Source organism: Acomys minous (assembly GCF_964271855.1).
Source record: "Acomys minous genome assembly, chromosome: 13".
NCBI lineage: Eukaryota > Metazoa > Chordata > Mammalia > Rodentia > Muridae > Acomys > Acomys minous.
In genome coordinates this window covers 82,325,214-82,344,061 of record NC_140495.1, presented here as the reverse complement: position 1 = coordinate 82,344,061, position 18,848 = coordinate 82,325,214, and the positions used below count along the sequence as shown (strand labels likewise).

Sequence of the window (18,848 nt, the reverse complement as noted above, 5' to 3'; positions counted from 1 at the left end):
GTGATACTATTAGATCTGTCCCTGTGTTCTCGATCTTTTCTTCTTCCATCTTTTAGTATTCTTTCTCTGTTCTGTAGGTTTAGTGTTTTGATTATTATGTGCCGGGGCACTTTCTTTTCTAGTCCACTCTATTTGGTGATCTGTATATTTCTTATGCCTTTATAAGCATCTTCTTCTTTAGGTTAAGACAATTTTCTTCTATAATTTTGTTAAAACATTTTCTGGGTCTTTTAGCTGGGATTCTTCTCTTCCACTATTCCTATCATTCTTAGATTTGATCTTTTCATAGTCTTACAGATTTCCTGGATTTTGTGTGTGTGTGTGTGTGTGTGTGTGTGTGTAGTTTTTTTTTTTTAGCTTTAACATTTCCTTCAACAAATGTATCTATTTCTTCTATCATATCTTCAATTCCTGACATTCTCTCCTCCATCTCTTATATTCTGTTGGTGAGCTTGCCTCTGTGGTTCCTGTTTGCTTTCCTAAATTTTCATATCCAGAATTCCCTCAGTTTAGGTTTTCTTTATTGATTCTATTTCCATTTTCAGGTCTGGAATGGTTTTATTAATTTCCTTCCACTGTTTCTTTGTGTTTTCCTGGATTTCTTTAATAAGAGATTTATTCATTTTTCTCTTTAAGGACCTCTAATATCTTCATACAGGCTATTTTACGGTCTTTTTCTTGTGCTTCAGCTATGTTGGAATATTCAGGGTCTGCTGTGGTAGGATTGCTGGGCTCTAATGGAGACATACTGTCCTGTCTGTTATTGGTTGTGTTTTTATGCTGGTGTCTATGCATCTGGGAATGGAACGGCAATAGGCCTAGGTGCTGGCATCTGGATTTGTCTTTGTTGAATGGTGTTTTGTTCCTTGGTTTCTGTTTCCTCTCTGGATTTTAAGGGAATGTGTTATCTGTGTGTTGCCTGGTAGAAATTTTTCTGTGGACCTGATAGGTGTGGCCACAGGAAAAATGTGTTTCTAGGTATTGGATGATGACACTTAGGAATTGGGGATAGGCTGGGGATCTGAAGGGAATTGTGAGTGGAAGAGAGCAGAGTGTTCAACCAGGATCTGCTTATTTAGTCTCCTTAGAAAGGGGGAAGACAGTGAAGAGAAGTCACCCCAGAAGGTCTGCTATAGAGCTGGGGATGAGACTGCAGGATTGGAACTGGAGGAGCAGAGGGAGAAGGGAAGATCTGTAGGCAATCTCCTTGCTTCCTTGGCAGGACTGGCATCTGGTTAGTGGGGATGGGAGGCATGGGGAGGGGTGGGGAATGGGGGGGTGGGTGTGTCTGCTGGGGTTGGGGGTTGGGATGAAGCAACAAGGCCAGGAGGGAAGTTAGAACAGGAAGGTCTGTGGGATCCACAGGAGATGTAGGTAGGGGGCAGTGGTGGAGGGTAGGCAGGCTGCAGCAGGTGTTCCGTTGCAGAGCTGGGGATGAGTCTGGGGAATTGGAGGAGAAGAAGGTGTGGTGGCAGTCTTCAGTTAGCTTCCCAGGCCAGCTGGGATGGGTGTTTGTTTGTTTGTTTTGTTTTCCTCTCCATCTTTAATGTGATGATTTTCATGCATGCTTGTCAGTTTATGGTCTTCCCATGGCTCCTGCTCCTTCCAAGCCTCACTCCCCTGTAGAAGGTCACAAAAAGTGGACAGAGGGAAAGGAGTGCTCTCCTCTATGTTTTACATTGTCATGCAGCAAGTGACATTCTGGAGACTCCCCCATGGGAGGCACTTCTTTGGTTTTCCACCTGTAAAAGATGCTAATGTCGGTCTCAGCTTGTGTGCAAGTCAGGAAGAAAGCTGAAGAAAATCAGGAAGAAAGAGCTGACCAAAGTTTGAGTTCAGGTTAGGCAGAATGCAGTGGTTTCCACAAGCCCTTTCTGAAGGGCTTTTATCCAGCATTTCTTGTCTGGGACGTATAGCCCCTATGATGCCATTTAATTATGTACCCAAACTAAATGCTCGCACCTACCTCCTCATAGGCCATGAGCCTATGCTTGGGAGTAGTTGCTGTTCCAGTTGCCCTTGCTTGATGCCTTACGTTTCCCATGGTAAGCAGTCTGACTGCCAAGTGGTTTTCATCTGACTATACGGAAGCCATATTATTCTCTGGTGATCAAAAATGTGCAACGAGATTATGTTTGTTTTCCACTGTATCTAGAAATACTATTAACAAAACCCACCTGATTTTTCAATGTTGTCATTTTGTTTTAAGACCAAGTCTTCGTGCTTAGCAGGTGGGTTGGTTTTTTTGTTTGTTTGTTTGTTTGTTTTGTTTTGTTTTGTTTTCTCTTGCTTCAACTTCTGGGTTGAGGGTGGGGTGGGATTATAGGTTTATACTGTCTAGCCTTACATCTTTATGTTTGCTTTTTTTATTTATTTAAGTTCAGTTTTTCTCTGATTGCTAACTTATAAAAGCATGAATTTACCCTCTGATAACACTTAAAGGTTTTGCTCTCGGTTGAATCTCTATTTGATTTCCTGTCATGTGCCCATATATCCTGTGTAAAGGACCTGCCCTTAATGGGGAATAAGAGTTTCCATTGCTCTTTTCCCACAGAAAAAATGGGCATCTCTAGACAGTCAAGAAGGATAATTTTAAGGGTTTTATCCCTAAAGGGAAAAAAGCTACCTCAAAGTAATTTGCTATTTTTCTTGGTGAATTCTACCTGTGCTAGGAATAATAATAACTCAGTTATAAATATATTATCACACTTTCCAAAGTGGGTAGGGAAATAAGATTTTTTTTTTTTTGCAGCAATCTGTGTGCTGGAACCAATAGTAAACAAAGACTAAGGGAAAAGGGAAACACAAAGATAAAAATACAAACATCAAGGTAGCTGGGCCTAGCATTCTTCGGGTTTACTGAGATACAGGAGAAAATGGAGAATGAAGAAATAGATTCATATTGCAGTCTCAAAATTCTGCACCATATTTAAATCTAGGATTCAGCCTCTTTCATGTAACCTGTTATTGTCCCTGAAGTCTCCGGTTCCTGCAGCAGCATCATGCCTCTAACCCCTGAGCAGCTGGCAAGAAGCACACTGGGAACAGTGCTGAGGACAGAGAAGGCAGTATCTTTGGTGCCTATCTCCCATTTGCTGGACTCCACAGGAGGGAGTGGCCTGGTGGCAGTTGTCCTCAGATCCTTTATCTATTGCTCAGAAAAGAAGAAATTCCGGAAACAGGAGACAAAAAAAAAAAAAAAAAAAAAAAAAAAAAAAGACAAAAAAAAAAAGGCTGCTTCATTTTGCCTTTGAAACTCTGGATGACTCTCAACACTCAAGCTGTCTCGATTTCCACAGAGGTTGTAAGGGAGCTTTTATTCCTGTCCTCTTCTGTGCCAATATTTCATGCCTGGCAAAAAAAATATACAGGATAAAGAAGAAAAGTGCATTTGGAAAGAAAAAACATGTACAAGAGGTCACTTTCCCCACAAGACCCAGAAGATGACTAGGCAGGGACAGAGTGCAGTGCTATCCTGGACTTGAGATGCAGGGCACTGGGGCAGCCACAGGTCCTGACACTCAGGCTTTGGTTGTAGTTTAGTTCTTAAGGATAAAAGATAGCATTCATGGCTGAACAGTGCTTTCACTAGTCAGCCGTTTTTGTCCTTGAAAATAGCAGACTTTTTCTAGGGGAATCTACTTGTGCTGCATGACCTCATAAGATCTCAGGCGCTCTCTCTCTCTCTCTCTCTCTCTCTCTCTCTCTCTCTCTCTCTGATCTTTGCACTGATAAGAAAGAAGAGCTGGGCCTGTGAGAGTGGAAAGGAGGTAAGAGATCAACAGCACTTCTGGTCAAAGTCCCAAGGGTCAGGCTGTATCAGGCAGAGGAAGAAAAAGCCAAAGGTTGAGACACCCAGGGAGGAGCAGAGTGGTCCACCCCCTTACCCTGCTGAGATGGGGCTCATTGACTGTATAGGGTTGGCACCTTGCAGCTGCCAGGACATCCACAGCTTGATGCAGGTCTATATGAGAAGAGATAACTAACTGGCCAAGGACCAACCCAGGGAAGTGTCTTTAAATCCAAAGTCTCCCTCTGCTATCATCAGGCCTCACACAATGCCCAGTTAAGAACAAATGAAATTGAAATGCATAATTAAAATGTCTATCTACTACATGCTACTTTCCATTTTCAAGATTACCAGGGGTACGGAGCTTTGAGTTGATCCTCAGATGCGTTGACTGAACCCAGAGCAGTAACTCCACAGGAGAGTGGGATATAGCAAGACGGGTGGTTAGATCTTACCTCACCTTGACTCCCGCCCTCCCTCTGAAAGCCCATTGGGGGAGAGGTTTGATGAAAACAAAACTCAAGGACGTTACCTGTTCAGGAAAGAAGCATGGGTGAGTGTTTGTCACTGGCAGTCCTGACAACATCAACAACCTGTGGGTTTTAGAGACGAGAAGGGCAATCCTGTGACAGCATATCCTAAGTGGATGAAAAGAAACAATAGTGTTTCCTTACCATAAGCATTTATACTGTGTGTGTGTGTGTGTGTGTGTGTGTGTGTGTGTGCGCGCGCACCATAAATTCCTGAGTGTCGACTCTTTTTGCTGGAATCAAAACAGAGCAAAGTCGCCTTTTCGTTGTTTTGGATTCATCTGTGGGCCAGTTGCAAGATCAAGCACCTATTGGATCTAGATTGTTTTATAAACAAAAAGCTTCATTATATTAATTTTGTTTCTTGTAGACATGGATACTCATTAAACTAAAGTCTATATGACATAAAATTCAATATTTGGCATAAAGGGGAAAACTCAGATTTGGCTAATATATGGTTTAACACAAAAGGCCTGGTGATGCTGCATCACTTTTTTAAAAACAATGAGCAGTAATATTAAGACAATTTAAATTATCCTAAAAATGTACACCAAGTCAATTTTTTTTAACGTTTTAAGACAGAGACAGGATCTTATTCTGTGGCCATGACTATCCTGTAGACCAGGCTGGCCAAAAACTGACAGATTGCCTACCTCTGCCTCATGAGTGCTAGGATTAAAGGTATGTGGCACCATATCTAGCTTTTTTTTTTTATATCTAGCTCTTATGTTCATTTTTAAATCCTATTTTAAGTTAAATAAGAATATCTGGGCTGGAGAGATAGCTCAGAGGTAAAGAGCACTGGCTGCTCTTCCAAAGGTCCTGAGTTCAATTCCCAGCAACCACATGGTGGTTCATAACCACATATAATGAGATCTGGTGCCCTCTTCTGTTGTGTAGGTGTACATGCAGGCAAAAACATTGTATACATAATCAATAAATAAAGCTTAAAAAAAAAAAGAATGTCTAGAGTTCTTTAAGGGAACATGTGAAATTCAGCACCATTGTACTCAAAACTGTGCTTTTCTGTCTGGTTAACATCACCCTAAAGAAACAGGAACCAAATCATACATGTCAGTGCAGGCCAAGCTGGTGTCTCTAAGGTGAAGGCTTTGTGAAACAAATATTTCAAACACAAAGAAGGGAATTAAGACATATTCACTAGGGCTAGAGATGTGGCTCTGCCATTAAAGGCGAAACTCACAACCAAAAATATAAGAAACATGTACTAAAAGTGGTCAAGTGTGCTTTTTTTCCCCCAATTTCCTTTTTAGAAAGTGTTAGCTTATTTTTCTACAGACTCTAATGGTGCTTTGCATCCTTGAAGTGATGGAAAGTTTGGGTGGAATGAGGTGGATTGTCCCACAGATAGGGCTTGCAACCTTACCCCTTAAGGTAACAGAAACTCTGTTTTTGTATTGAAGTACATCTTCTCATTCTTTTAATAATTTACTTGAGTTTCCAAGATGTTACCAACCTATCAGTTTAGAACTGCATTTTGCTAATCTGATATAAAATGTTGGGGACAATAGGCCATATGGCCAATGTTCAGCCATCTTGTCCAAGTTTGCACCTTTAAGTCTCTGTCTTTCCCAAAGCTTGCCTCTCACCAGAAACTAGTTGACCCTGTTGTGAGTCAACAGTTAGACTAAAGACAGATAGGGATGGAGCGACCCTGTTGTGAGTCAGCAGCTAAAGACAGATAGGGATGGAGCGACCCTGTTGTGAGTCAGCAGTTAGACTAAAGAAAGACAGAGATGGAGCGACCCTGTTGTAAGTCAACAGTTAGACTAAAGCTAGATGAAGACAGAGCAAGATACCCTGTATGGTATGACTCTGCCTGGAATTCCGTATGTTTTGAGAAAAGGCTGCAGTTCGGTAGCTATGGCAATATGCTTCCCTGCCTTCTGACTTATAAAAGCTGCTGCCTGACTAATAAAGTTTGAGAGTTTGATCAATCAGATTTGCTCTCCTTCTTTGTGTCTTGCATTTTCAACAGGTGAACTCTATCCCGAGTTTTAGTCGAACCCCGCAGGCCAGGGCAATAAAATATATTATGATGCTTTTCTTTCTGTTTATGAGACAGCCAAAAATGATATCAACCAATCAACCTACAAACATTAGATAACCTTGATCATATCTTGTTGTTAATATTTTTTTAAGAACTGTGGGAAAGGGGCTGGAAAGATGGTTAAGGGCACTGACTGCTATTCCTGAGGGCTGGGATTCAAATCCCAACACCCACATGGCAGCTCACAAGTGTCTGTAACTCCAAGATCTGATGCTCTCTCATAGACATACATGGAGGCAAAACACCAATGCACATAAAATAAAGGTAAATAACCTTTAAAAAAAAAGAGCTGTAAGAAATACTGTATATGCTTAACTTCTGTCTTAAGGATTTTGTAGTCTCTGGACAAGAAGAGACATACATAAAATCATTTCTAAACAGAAGTGGACGGTTACTATTACAATGCATGTTTATTTTAGTGACTGTCAATAAAGACCAGACAACTGAGGCTGTGGCTTAATTAAAGTTCATCTCATTTCAAGAGCCAGAAACTGGGTTGAGGATGAGCTCAGTAGTATAGAGCTTGCTTAGCATTTGTGAGCTCCTGAGTTCAATTCTTAGCACCAAAAGAGAAGAGTGGGGAGAGGGAGAGGGAGAGGGAGAGGGAGAGGGAGAGGGAGAGGGAGAGAGAGAGAGAGAGAGAGAGAGAGAGAGAGAGAGAGAGAGAGAGAGAGAGAGAGAACAAATAGCTGTAGTGATAACCTTTAAGGAAAGGTACGGTGACACATAATCCCACACTCAAGAGGCTGATGCAGGAGGGCAGGAGGGTTGTGAGTTCAAGGCCAACACAGATTACATAGCAAGTACGGGGCCATTTTGGGTTACATAGTAAGATGACGGAAGAAAGAACAAAAGAAGGAGAGAAGAAAGGAGGGAGGTACAGTAAATAGGAATTTATTGAGAAGATGCAAGGGTGTATCTGTGACATGAGGGTCTATTTCTTGGCTATACCACAAATCACTACAGTCTCTGGGGAAACTGGCTATGGAGGCTGGCCTAGAACTGGCAGACATCTGCCTGCCTCCACCTCTCCCTCCTGAGTCCTGGGATTAATTAAGATCACCATGGGAGAAATCAGTTTAGATAAACATTCATTCCCATCCAGTTGGTATAGCCAGAAGAAAGGCCACGTGGCATCTTGAGTTACTCAAAAGAGTAGACATCTGTCCATCCCTCCTCTTTGCTAGTAGCACTTGACTTTAGGGGAGAAGATGCCTAAGATAAGCAATAAATAAAAACAGGTCAAGCTAGTCATGACTAAAGCGTTTCCCGTTTGCCTTAGACATGCTTCCCAGACTCTTTGAACTGGGGGGTGAACACACTAGACAGCTCTGCAAAGTTGAGATTCCAAAAGGAGCCCATCAGGAAAGACTTCCCTCCCAAATGAATGAGCTGTAGGAAGAGACTAGCTTCCGGTCACACTCTTGGCTCTGCTGCATGACTAGAAGCCATATTGGCTCCTAGAGGGGTCCATTTGACACAAAGATGAGAACATTAAGGTAGCTTGCTAGTCGGATAGGGTTTTTTTTTTCTCATTTATGTATTTGTGTTTTTTTGTTTGTTTGTTTACTTTATACTCCTCTTCTCCTCCTGGTCCCACCCTCCCACCATCTTTTCCCAGATAAATTTTTAAAGTGTTTTCTTATGTACTCAGGCTTGCCTTAAACTCGGGGTGCCTCCTGGGGTAGGCCCTTTCAGAAGGAGCTAAAAAGACACGAAGGAACATTTCGATGTGTCTGCTCTAGTTCTGCATGGTGTGAAGCACCACACGCCAACCATTCCACGTGTGCTATACTTGCTCTGATCCTCTAAGGTGAAATAATATCATCTCCCTTGTAGAGGAGGAAACAGCTCCAGAGTGTAGGAAGCTCGCTCGACATCCTTGTGTACAGTGCCGAGGGGGCTGGCTGGAGAGGTGGCTCAGCAGTTGCTGCTCTGGCGGAGGATCAGGGCTCTGATGCCAGCACCCTAATGGTGGCTCACATTCATCTATAACTCCAGTTCCAGGGGATCTGACACCCTCTCCTGTCCTCTGTGGGCACCAGAAACACAAGCAGTACATATATATGTCAATAAATCTAAGAACATTTAAAACACAGTGCAAACGACCGTGCTAATCCACACATAATCTCCAGGCACAAACCTAGCGACTTGCTGGGCCCCCTCTCTATCTCACAATCCCGAATCACACATTGCATGCTGTGCTGACATGACTACAAGTTCAAGGCAGAAGAGACGGCAATGTTCATGGGCTGGACCTTTCAGAACAGGTCAGAGAATGACCAGGAAGGCAAAACAGAACTCAAAAGAGGAAGACAAAAAACCAAAAACAAACAAACAAAAAAGCAAGGCGGCTGCTACATAAAACAAAACGTCTGCTGACCGTGTTCAGAGATTAATTCCACAGAGGATGGATGTGGGGAAACTCTTTTGAGGAGAAAAGGAAAATCTGGGTTTATTCATTTTTAAGAAACATAATACTATAGATTCTTCTGCATAGAGCCTTCCTCACTAACCTCTGAACACCAAGCCAGTGAATGCTGTTTGCTGGCTTATCTATATCTACTGCACTATACATAGCCTCACTCTAAATTTAGGGCTGGCTGCAGGCACAGGAAGTGTTGTCAGCACATCAGTTCCCTTAGCAAATTTCTTTTGGTTGTCAGATTGCCTTTTTAAATGCAATATACAGGGGCTGGAGAGATGGCTCAGCACATGAGAGCACTGGGTACTCCGGTGTAAGATGGGGGTTTGATTTTCAGCACATGGATGGCACCCCACAACCTACCCAGTAGATCTAATGCCCTTTTCTGTGATACACAGACATGCGTTCAGGCAAATCACCCATATACATTTTTTAAACCTGGGCAGTGGTGGCACATGCCTTTAATCCCAGCACTTCAGAGGCAGAGGCAGGAGGATCTCTATGAGTTCGAGGCCAGTGTGGTCTACAACGGAAATCCAGGACAACTCGAAAAACCAAAAAAAGAGTGTTTTTTTGATGAAAAATAAGATAAAACAATAAAGTGAAATAGACAGAGCCTCCCTCTGGAAGTCACACCTTCTCTCTGAAGTCTCTGGCATTTCCAGAGCATGTCTGAAAGGAACAGACATGAATAACATCTTTCATCTGGTCTGTTAGGAGGATGTCCAGAAAAAGACTCACACTCAAAGGCGCTGAAAGATTCAACAGCCGGCGTTTATGACCAGGCATTTCTTTTTCTCTCCTGTGCGTGCCTTCAATCTCTTAAATTTAGGAACAAAGAATTCCTGAGAGTGAATACATTTCTACGTCACTATGCTAGACCTGAGCTTTATATCACTGCAGGAAATACAGAAGGAAGTCAGACGCCCACACACAATAGGAGAGACACAAGCAGCCCCGGAGACACATAACAAAGGCTGTGAACCAGCCAGTCGCACAAAAGAAACCTGAACAGCAGACAAACAGCAGAAAGGATTTCAGCTCTGCTACCAGGCAGGGAAATGCAAAGTAAAATAAAACTGAAGTGGCACCCACCCCTGTTGGTTTGGCAAATTATCAATATTGGCTAGTAGACAGATGATCGAAGTTATCCACACACACATTACAGCTGCAGAAATGTGAGTGGATGTTTATAGCACTTTAAAGGGAAGTGTCATGCTTGCTACTAAAATCTGGGATGTAGTTAAGAATAGAAGACTTATTTTTCTTTCTCTTTCTAACTCCTGCTGATTTGATAATTTGGGTCCATAGAACAAACTAATAGCAAAGTGACTGAGGGAAAAAATAACACAAATTAGTTAATATACAAGCACATGAAAGCCACACTAAGTAGAGACCCCAGGTAGCAAAAGCTCAAACAGCACGCTGAGCTAAAGGAGAACATGGCCTGAGGTTTCTGGTTGTGGTTGCCATGGCCACAGGAAGAAACAGAGGAGTAGAGACTTTAGAGGAAGAAGCAGACCAGGGACCCCTGCTGCAGCTAGGGCACTGAGTGTCCTCCATGATGTTATGGAGGCTGATTCTGACTTTGAGGAGTGGAGTGACAGTGGGAAGAGTGCGATGGTTCCTCAGGGTGGCCCTCCCAGTGATAGTGTGCTCTCAACCTATCTTCTCTGTGCTCCTGGCTCAGGACACAGCTGATCTGTTCTGCCACTCTGTACTACCCTTGCCAGCATCCTAAAGCAGAGATGCCACGTGACCTTAGACTAGAGCAGTGCTTCTCAACCTGTGGGTCTCAAGCCTTTTGGCAAACCTCTGTCTCTGAAAATAGTTATATTATGATTCATGACAGTAGTAAAATTGGAGTTATGAAGTAAGCACTGAGAGTAACGTTATGGTTGGGGGTCACTACACTGTATTTATGGGTTGCAGCATTAGGAATATTGAGAACCACTGGGCTAGAGCCTCAAGAATTTGAGCCAAACTAAGAGGTGTGTGTGTGTGTGTGTGTGTGTGTGTGTGTGTGTGTGTGTGTGTGTGTTGTGTATTTGTGTGAGTGGGTGAGTGGTGTGTATGTGTGAATTGTGTATGTGTGTGTCTGTGAGTAGTGTGTATGTGTGTATATTGTGTATGTGTGAGCAGTGTGTATGTGTGTGCATGTATGTGCATATGTGTGTATGTGTGTGCATGTGTGTGTATGTGTGTGCATGTGTGTGTGTGTGTGTGTGTGTGTGTGAGATGCATGGTGAACAAAATCATTCTTGCTATGTAGATGTTCTGTTGGGTTATGACCCACAGAAGAATGGATAATTGCCTTTGGTAGTCTCTCTGGGCCAGATGTCACACCCTTAACCCTCCTTGCCCTGTGAGATAAGCCTCTATGTTTAATGGATATAAGTGGGGAGGAAGGAGGTGAGACAATTCCATTCCTGAAGGAACTCCCTCAGTCAGATAAAAGAACTTCACATAAATCCCTTCCTGCAGCTTCCGGAGGAAAAAGGGCTGTGGGTGGGAGGTCAGAGGCCGTCCTCTGAGTTCAAACTCAGCATGTAACTGCCATAGTTTGGGGAGTGCTTTCATTTTCTGAATGCATACATAAATTCATACATACATTCATACATACATATATACATACATGTATATACATGTATATACATGTATATCCCATGACCCTGAGAGTTATAACTCTTTGGAGTTTATCACAGGAAAATGTTCATATGGCTCTAATGAAATACATTCATTATGTATTATTTGTAACAATGAAAAAATACAAATAACCTAAATTATTTCTATTATAATTATAATAACCACTAACAGGAAATGACTAATAACTATGACAGGCCTACATTGTGCAAAAGCATGTCACATGTAAAAGTGCTTAAGTAAATATAAATACTAACATTAGAAATTTCTGAGTTATATTATTAAAAGCAAAGTGTCATGTTGTAGAGCTGGGTGTGATGGTTCATGCCTGTAATCTCAGCACTTGGGAGGCAGAGGTAACCTGGGCTACATTTCAGGCCATCCTGGGCTACAAAGTGAGACCTTGTCTCACAAAACAAACAGCAGAGTTTTGACACAATAACAAAAATGTCAACATTTGCATATTACAATTCAATTTATGTTTAAAAAAAAAATGTTGTGGAATGCTGTCCTGATAGGCATGGCTGCTGCTGTGGGAAAGATTAAGCTTTGTCACAGGTGGAAGCAATCTTGGGGAGCTTTACCCTTGGGGCACCCCATGAATACCTTATGACAGACTGAGTGGAGCCATCCTGGGCCTGGAATTCAGGAACAGACCTGGGAACCCCAACTGGGCTATTGTTTTTCTAATGGACTCTCAACAGGAGAAGGAGACCGCCTTTCCCATGTGACTCAGGCAGGTGGGGAGCAGAGAGCAACAGGTTCAGCCAGGGCTGGAGTGAGTGTGGAGCAGCGGAGAGGCTGGACCAGCACGCGGGCCAGAGAGACACCTAAGGACCCGTCCCGAGGAATGGATACTGGAAGGTTCACTCTTGTTTCCCTTTAACCTTTTTTCCCTCTTGTGTAAGCTAGTTGGGTTGTATAATAAAGTTTAATTGTTAAGAAACAGAGCCAATATGCTGCCATTTGGGCATCGCAGCAGCTGCTCAGGTACCCGTATCATAGGCCCTCACCAGCATGGAGGGAGAGCTCTCTAGGCAAGCAAGGCAGGGAATGGGGTTACCAAGGAGACCACCCTGGAGGCAGTGCTTATGGCCTTGCCCTCCAGTGAGACTATGTCAACACTGACAGCTGCTGGGGAAAGTCATTCTTTCTTGGCACACTGTTGCCCTGCTCCTGTAGGAAACCCGTCACCAGTGCTTTCTGAGAAACTCTAGTTAAATCTATTGGCTCACCAAAAGAGTCTTGGATGGAGTCATTTCTTTTGGCCTGTCACTGGTATCCTCTTGGATATTTGTTCATGTTTTCCCAGAAAACTTTAATGCAACAAGAGATGCATTCTCTCTAAGGACAAATATAAAGCATTACTATATATAGTCTACAAGTATAGAATACCACACACCCTCTACTTAAATGAGTATTTTCTATAAGTATAAATAGCAGGTATTTTATATATATACAAAAGAGAACATCCATAAGAAGAGCTGAAAGAATTTGTACCAAGCTAGCAACAGCGCAGAGTTAGCGATCAAGCTGGCAACAGTACAGAGTTAGTGACTGGGGGGGGGACGGGGACACACGAACCTTCATTTTATTGCTCTGAGTATTTTGTCTAAGAAAGAGAAACAGAATAAACCTATAGAAATAAAGCTGAGTGACCAGGGCTAAGCCAACAGAATTATTCTATCATCCTTTTCTCCTTACTTCTTTTACAGCTAACAAATGTTCGCTCAGCGATGCCTCCACACAGAAACTGTAGCCTCAAAGTGCCTGGAAGAACGTGTTTATAACTTAGGGAGCTGGTGCTGTGGCCAAAGCTCAAGGTTAGATCGTCAAAGCTTTTACACTTGAGCTCAGTACTGGGAAAGCTACTGACAGACTGTACCAATGAAAACGTGAGGTTCTCCTCTCTGTTAGGTGGGAAACATCCTCAATTCACTGGTGTAGGTTGGCATCTGTTGTACTGAATGTGCCCCCTCAAAATTCATGCACTGGAAGGTTAATCCCCAACACAACAACATTGGGACCCTTAAGAAGTGTTTGATTCTTAAGAGAGGACTAGTGTCATTGTTACAGGAGTGAGTTATCAAGACTCGTGAGTTCATGACGAAAAGCTGTGTTTGTGCACCCTTGCCCACTCGTCTTCTGCTCCTACCCCATCCTTTGTGTCCGCACTCCTTTGCCCTTTTAGCCTGGATTGTGACAGCAAGAAAGTCTTTATTGGGCACTGTCACTTCAGCATCAATGTCCCAGGCTGTAAGAGTGTCTAGTACTAAAAGAAACAGGCATTCATTGTCTCAGATATTTTAATATAGAGTCACAAAATGGATTAAGAGTGTCCTTCTAGTGCCGGGCATGGTGGCACACGCCTTTAATCCCAGCCCTCAGGAGGCAGAGGCAGGCGGATCGCTGTGAGTTCGAGGCCAGCCTGGTCTACAAAGTGAGTTCAGGACAGCCAAGGCTACACAGAGAAACCCTGTGTTGAAAAACAAAAAAACCAAAGTATAAATAAATAAATAAAGTGTCCTTCTCTGTTTATGCCACAAAATACTAGGACATGAACACAATTCATCCAACCTCTGTGACTCTGTGACAAAAAAAAAAAAAATCACCATTTTCCAAGCCCCAATAACAAGTTCTTCATTTCTACCTGTCATTCCATCAGAGCTGGCTTTACTGTCCATATCTCTACTCTCCATTCTGCTCATGGACACCTGGGTGTTCTCTGCAAAGACTCTAGAATATGCCCCCACACACACACCCGAATCACCAATCTGCAGCCAGCTGCCTCACGGCGATGTACTGGAAAACTTCCATCCTCTCCCATTATCCAGCTCCAAAAGTGTTCCCACGTTGTTAGGTATTTCTATGGCAACAGCTCACTCCCTGTAGAAGATTCTTTGTCCGTTTGCGTTGCTCTAACAAAAGTACCTGAAACCCAATGGCTATAAAGAAAAGCCTTCTTGTCAGTGCTCTGGAGGCTTACAAGGGCACCGGCACGACCAGTACGCACTAAGGTTTCTAGACTGCCACTGTCTGCTGGTGTCACATCAGGGAAACGACTGGACTCCTTTGGGTGCTGCCTCGGGACCTAAACATCCCCTAAAGGCACCGTCTCCTGCTAGTACCCAGGGTTTGTTTCTCTTCGGTGAATTGTCTGGAAGCCTGAGCCTAACCCTGCTTAGTAACATAGACATGGCAGTGACCACCACTCTGCTAAGTGAGAACACCTCAAAGCCTCCCTACTGTGTCCTGCTATGAAAACCAGGGACTTAGACGTAACTTTGTCTATGCTAGTCCTTTCTTCCTCTGCACAGCTGGCCAATATGTCACAGGTGACCAAGAAACACTCTAAAGCCAGACTGGGTTTCAGCTGAGGCTCCAATGCTTACTTACCAAGTATGCTTTTTGCTTACATCTGCTTTCCTCTCTGTGAAATGAGAATAGTTAGAGCAGTTATGGGGCTGGGGAAATGGCCTGGTGTATAAGAGCGCTTACTGTGGAAACAGGTTGATCTGAGTTCAAATCCCTAGCACCCGCTGAAAGCCCAGCAAGATCACAAATGCCTATGCCCAGAACTGGGTGGCAGAGACAGGTGGATCCAGCTTTTGCGTCAAGCAGCCCAGCTGAAACAGCAAGCCTGTGGTTCAGAGAGACCTCCCACCTCCTCAAAAAATAAGGCAGCCCATCCTCTTCTGGCTTCCATATTGAAAGAGGTACACATGCATACTTGTGTGCATACACCGGTTGTGTGCACACACAAAATGGTGGTGGTGGTGGTGGTGATGATGATGGCGACGCTCCTCTCCAGCCCCAAGGACCCAATACATTTTGAGGAGTTTCCTTCCTGTTAAAGTTGGCCAAAACTTCTGGGCCAGCTGCCTTACTTCAGAGGTGATGAGTACGGCCCCAGCCAAAGAACTTTTTAAGAAGAAAACTCACAGCTGAAACATTTACAGCTTTTTTTGCATTACGTAACTTTTCGCCCCTCTCTTGTTTCCAAACTCTAGTAAAAAGTCCACCTATGGCTTCACAAAAGCCTTGGGCGGCGGCTGCTTGGTGAGGTGTGTCAAGGAAGGGTCTTCCCTCCCTCTGTGTTGCAATGTGGTGTAGACAACGACGGTGTGCTGGGCTGCGACATGATCCACCGATGAGGTGACTCAGCAGGGACAGAAGCTCGGCTAGAACCGGCAAGAGCATAAGTCTCCTCCCGGGGTTCCTAGGAGACGGGAAGAGATTTTCACCCTGTGTGAGCTGGGACCTGAGCCAATTCCCTTCAACCTCAAGGTCTGTTGTCTCCACTGCTCGTTTTCTATCCTGATCCCCGCTTGCTCCCCTTTAACCCCAGCACCTGCACAGTTGTTTATGCATTCAGCACTTAGTTTCCAAAGCACATTGTCTGAATTTTGATGTCAGTCTAAACCAACCTGAGTGGCCTCAAAAGATTTGTTTAGAAATATAACTTTGAGCCCCACGCCCTTCCTTTTGGCCGTGGCAGCCATCTTCCAGTAACTCGCCAAAATGACAACCACACGGGGAGAGGGAGGAGCACTCGCTGTATGCTCTCCAGGCCTTTTAGGGAACATGGAGTTGTTCCTTTGGTCACATACATGCGAATCTACAAGAAGGGTGATACTGTAGACATCGAGGGAATGGGCACTGTTCAAAAAGGAATGCCCCATAAGCGTTACCACGGCAAAACCGGGAGAGTCTACAACGTCACCCAGCACGCTGTGGCCATCACTGTGAACAAACAAGTTAAGGGCAAGATTTTCACCAAGAGAATCAATGTGTGCATTGAGCACATCAAGTGCTCTAAGAGCAGGGACATCTTCCTGAAGTGGGTGAAGGAGAGCAACAAGAAGAAGAAGGAGGCCAAAGAGAAGGGCACCTGGGTTCAGCGGAAGTGCCAGCCTGCGCCACCCAGAGAAGCACACTTCGTGAGGACTAATGGGGAGGAGCCTAAGCTGCTGAAGCCGGTTCTATACAAATTTATGGACTAATGTACAAAAAGAAATAAAGAACCCGGACTGAAAAAAAAAAAGATAAAATGAAAGAAATATAACTTTGAAATGTGATTGGCTTGTACTGTTTGAAAGTCAAGCTAATACAGCGTATGCGTTAGCCAGTACTGCTTAAACTAATACAGCGTATACGTTAGCCAGTACTGCTTAAACTAATACAGCGTATGCGTTAGCCAGTACTGCTTAAACTAATACAGAGTGTGCGTTAGCCAGTACTGCTTAAACTAATACAGCGTGTGCGTTAGCCAGTACTGCTTAAACTAATACAGCGTGTGCGTTAGCCAGTACTGCTTAAACTAATACAGAGTATGCGTTAGCCAGTACTGCTTAAACTAATACAGAGTGTGCGTTAGCCAGTACTGCTTAAACTAATACAGAGTGTGCGTTAGCCAGTACTGCTTAAACTAATACAGAGTGTGCGTTAGCCAGTACTGCTTAAACTAATACAGCGTGTGCGTTAGCCAGTACTGCTTAAACTAATACAGCGTATGCGTTAGCCGGTACTGCTTAAACTAATACAGAGTATGCATTAGCCAGTACTGCTTAAACTAATACAGAGTATGCGTTAGCCAGTACTGCTTAAACAACTAGCCACGTACGCATAGAGGACCTTACGCAGAGATCCAGGTTAGCCAAAACAAATCGTGACAACAGCCTACAGATGAATGAATTTCCGAAGTGCCTGTGTCAAGGTAAAATTTTTGTCAGAGCTCTAGGCTTTTAGAACACAGAACTGGCACAGGGCTTTAAAAAGTGCATGGGTGGCCCAGCTCAGTGAGAGAAGTTAGCCACGCGCCTAACAGCCTGACTTCAGCCCGTCTTGGTAGGAGAGAACTGATACATGCAGGTTGTCCCCTGATCTCTACAAGCATGCCACTGAGGGCAGGCACGCCCGCCCGTAAGCAGGCATGCACGAGTCTCCAAGATGGGGAAGAAAACATCTGGGGACTGGCTGTTGCCCACAGACTACTAGCTTGTACCCAAGATCTACAATGGGAAGACCACCCAGGCCCAGCCTGAGCATGAGCTGGAGCAGGGGCTGGAAGCCCAGGACCAGCACTTTGCAGGTGAGTCTGCTTGCATCAGAGATGAGACAGCACATCGGTTGACTAGGGGTAGATGACTGCACTTAATGGCCCATGCTGGGGGTACTGTGCCTGGGTCACTTCTACCACATCCCTTTGCTGCCAGTATGCCACGCCTGGCCTGCTGTACCATCTACTACATCTGGTAGTCTGACCCTTAATGCAAGTACTGAGTATGGCGTCTGTAAACTGCTCGCCATTTCTGTACAGGCTCACTTTCCTTGACCTGCAAGAAGGGCTGCACAACACAGCAGTACTGGATGCCTGGTTTGCCGTGTAAAGAAGTGTATGGAGTCTACACCATACGATGGCAGGAGAGCAGCACTCATAGCAGAAGCCTACACAGACCACACAGTACTTAAAGGACCAGGAGCACTGCAGCCGCGCGGTGGGCTTGCTATGCGGAGCAGCGCTGTGTACATAGGCAGTGGTTTAATACTAATTATGTCTTAAGTAATATCAAGCGGGATCTTATTCAACTCATTCTAGACACTGAGATGTCCACTTCTATAGTCCGGGAGTGAACGAGAGGCTGTGGAGGTCTGCCTGGGCAATAGAATGTGAACGGAAGCCGTGTTGCTTCTGAGGGGTGTGACTATATACTAGGGTGTGTGTGTTTAAGTATGTGGCTAAGTTATACCATTCAAAAGCCAGCCAGAAGCAACTGATGATTAAAATTATGGTAATTTTAACACATACACACACATATGTATATAATGAAAATTATAAATTAAAGTGTCGGCCTTATTTTCCTGTTAATAGTCCCAGGCAGATAAGGAAGCAGTATAGAGATTGACTTCTGAGCTTCTATGAATTATGCCACTAACCTTGCCACGTCGACATGCTCACTGTCAACTCTTATCTTAACAATTATCTTCCTTGGCTTAAGTACAGTTTTTGTAAGATTTCAAGAAAATGTCACCAACCTTGCGATGACAATGCCCCCTCCCCTAAGAGCCATGGGGTACCCAATAAAAAGTCAGGACTCTGTCTGAGAAACCTCTTCTCAGGCTTTTGGTCAGAGGAGGCTAAGACACCTCCAAAGCAATACAGGCTATTGGTAGTGCTTGCCTCTCAGAATCTGAAGAGGAAGCCCTGCTGCTGAGGACGTGACCCAGGACCTGGAGGACTGGAGCTCATCATAGTGTCGTCTGCTTCTGTGGCTCTCGTAGTATCGGAAGGCACTGAGAAAGCCAAGAGGAGCAATTGCAATGCCCATCTAACCGTAAAGCCCACACACCACAGCAATGGCTGCACTGGCAACACTTCCACAACGGTGA

General features: G+C 44.0%; 1 long non-coding RNA gene and 1 pseudogene across 3 annotated transcripts; one reads left to right on the top strand and one right to left on the bottom strand.

Moving 5' to 3' along the window:
* Positions 1 to 2,598: 2,598 nt before the first annotated feature.
* Positions 2,599 to 14,298, bottom strand: LOC311582012. Of its 2 annotated transcripts, none has more exons than XR_014773987.1 (4): positions 14,110 to 14,298; positions 12,695 to 12,803; positions 4,323 to 4,428; positions 2,599 to 3,351 (listed from the first exon to the last, which is right to left on the bottom strand). It is a non-coding gene; the product is annotated as an uncharacterized lncRNA (long non-coding RNA). The 2 variants fall into 2 exon arrangements; XR_014773988.1 differs by having other exon boundaries at positions 14,221 to 14,256.
* Positions 14,299 to 14,396: 98 nt separating this feature from the next.
* On the top strand, positions 14,397 to 16,635 carry LOC311580647 (large ribosomal subunit protein eL21-like; annotated as a pseudogene). The gene has a single exon. The product of its transcript is annotated as a large ribosomal subunit protein eL21-like (transcript).
* Positions 16,636 to 18,848: the final 2,213 nt, after the last annotated feature.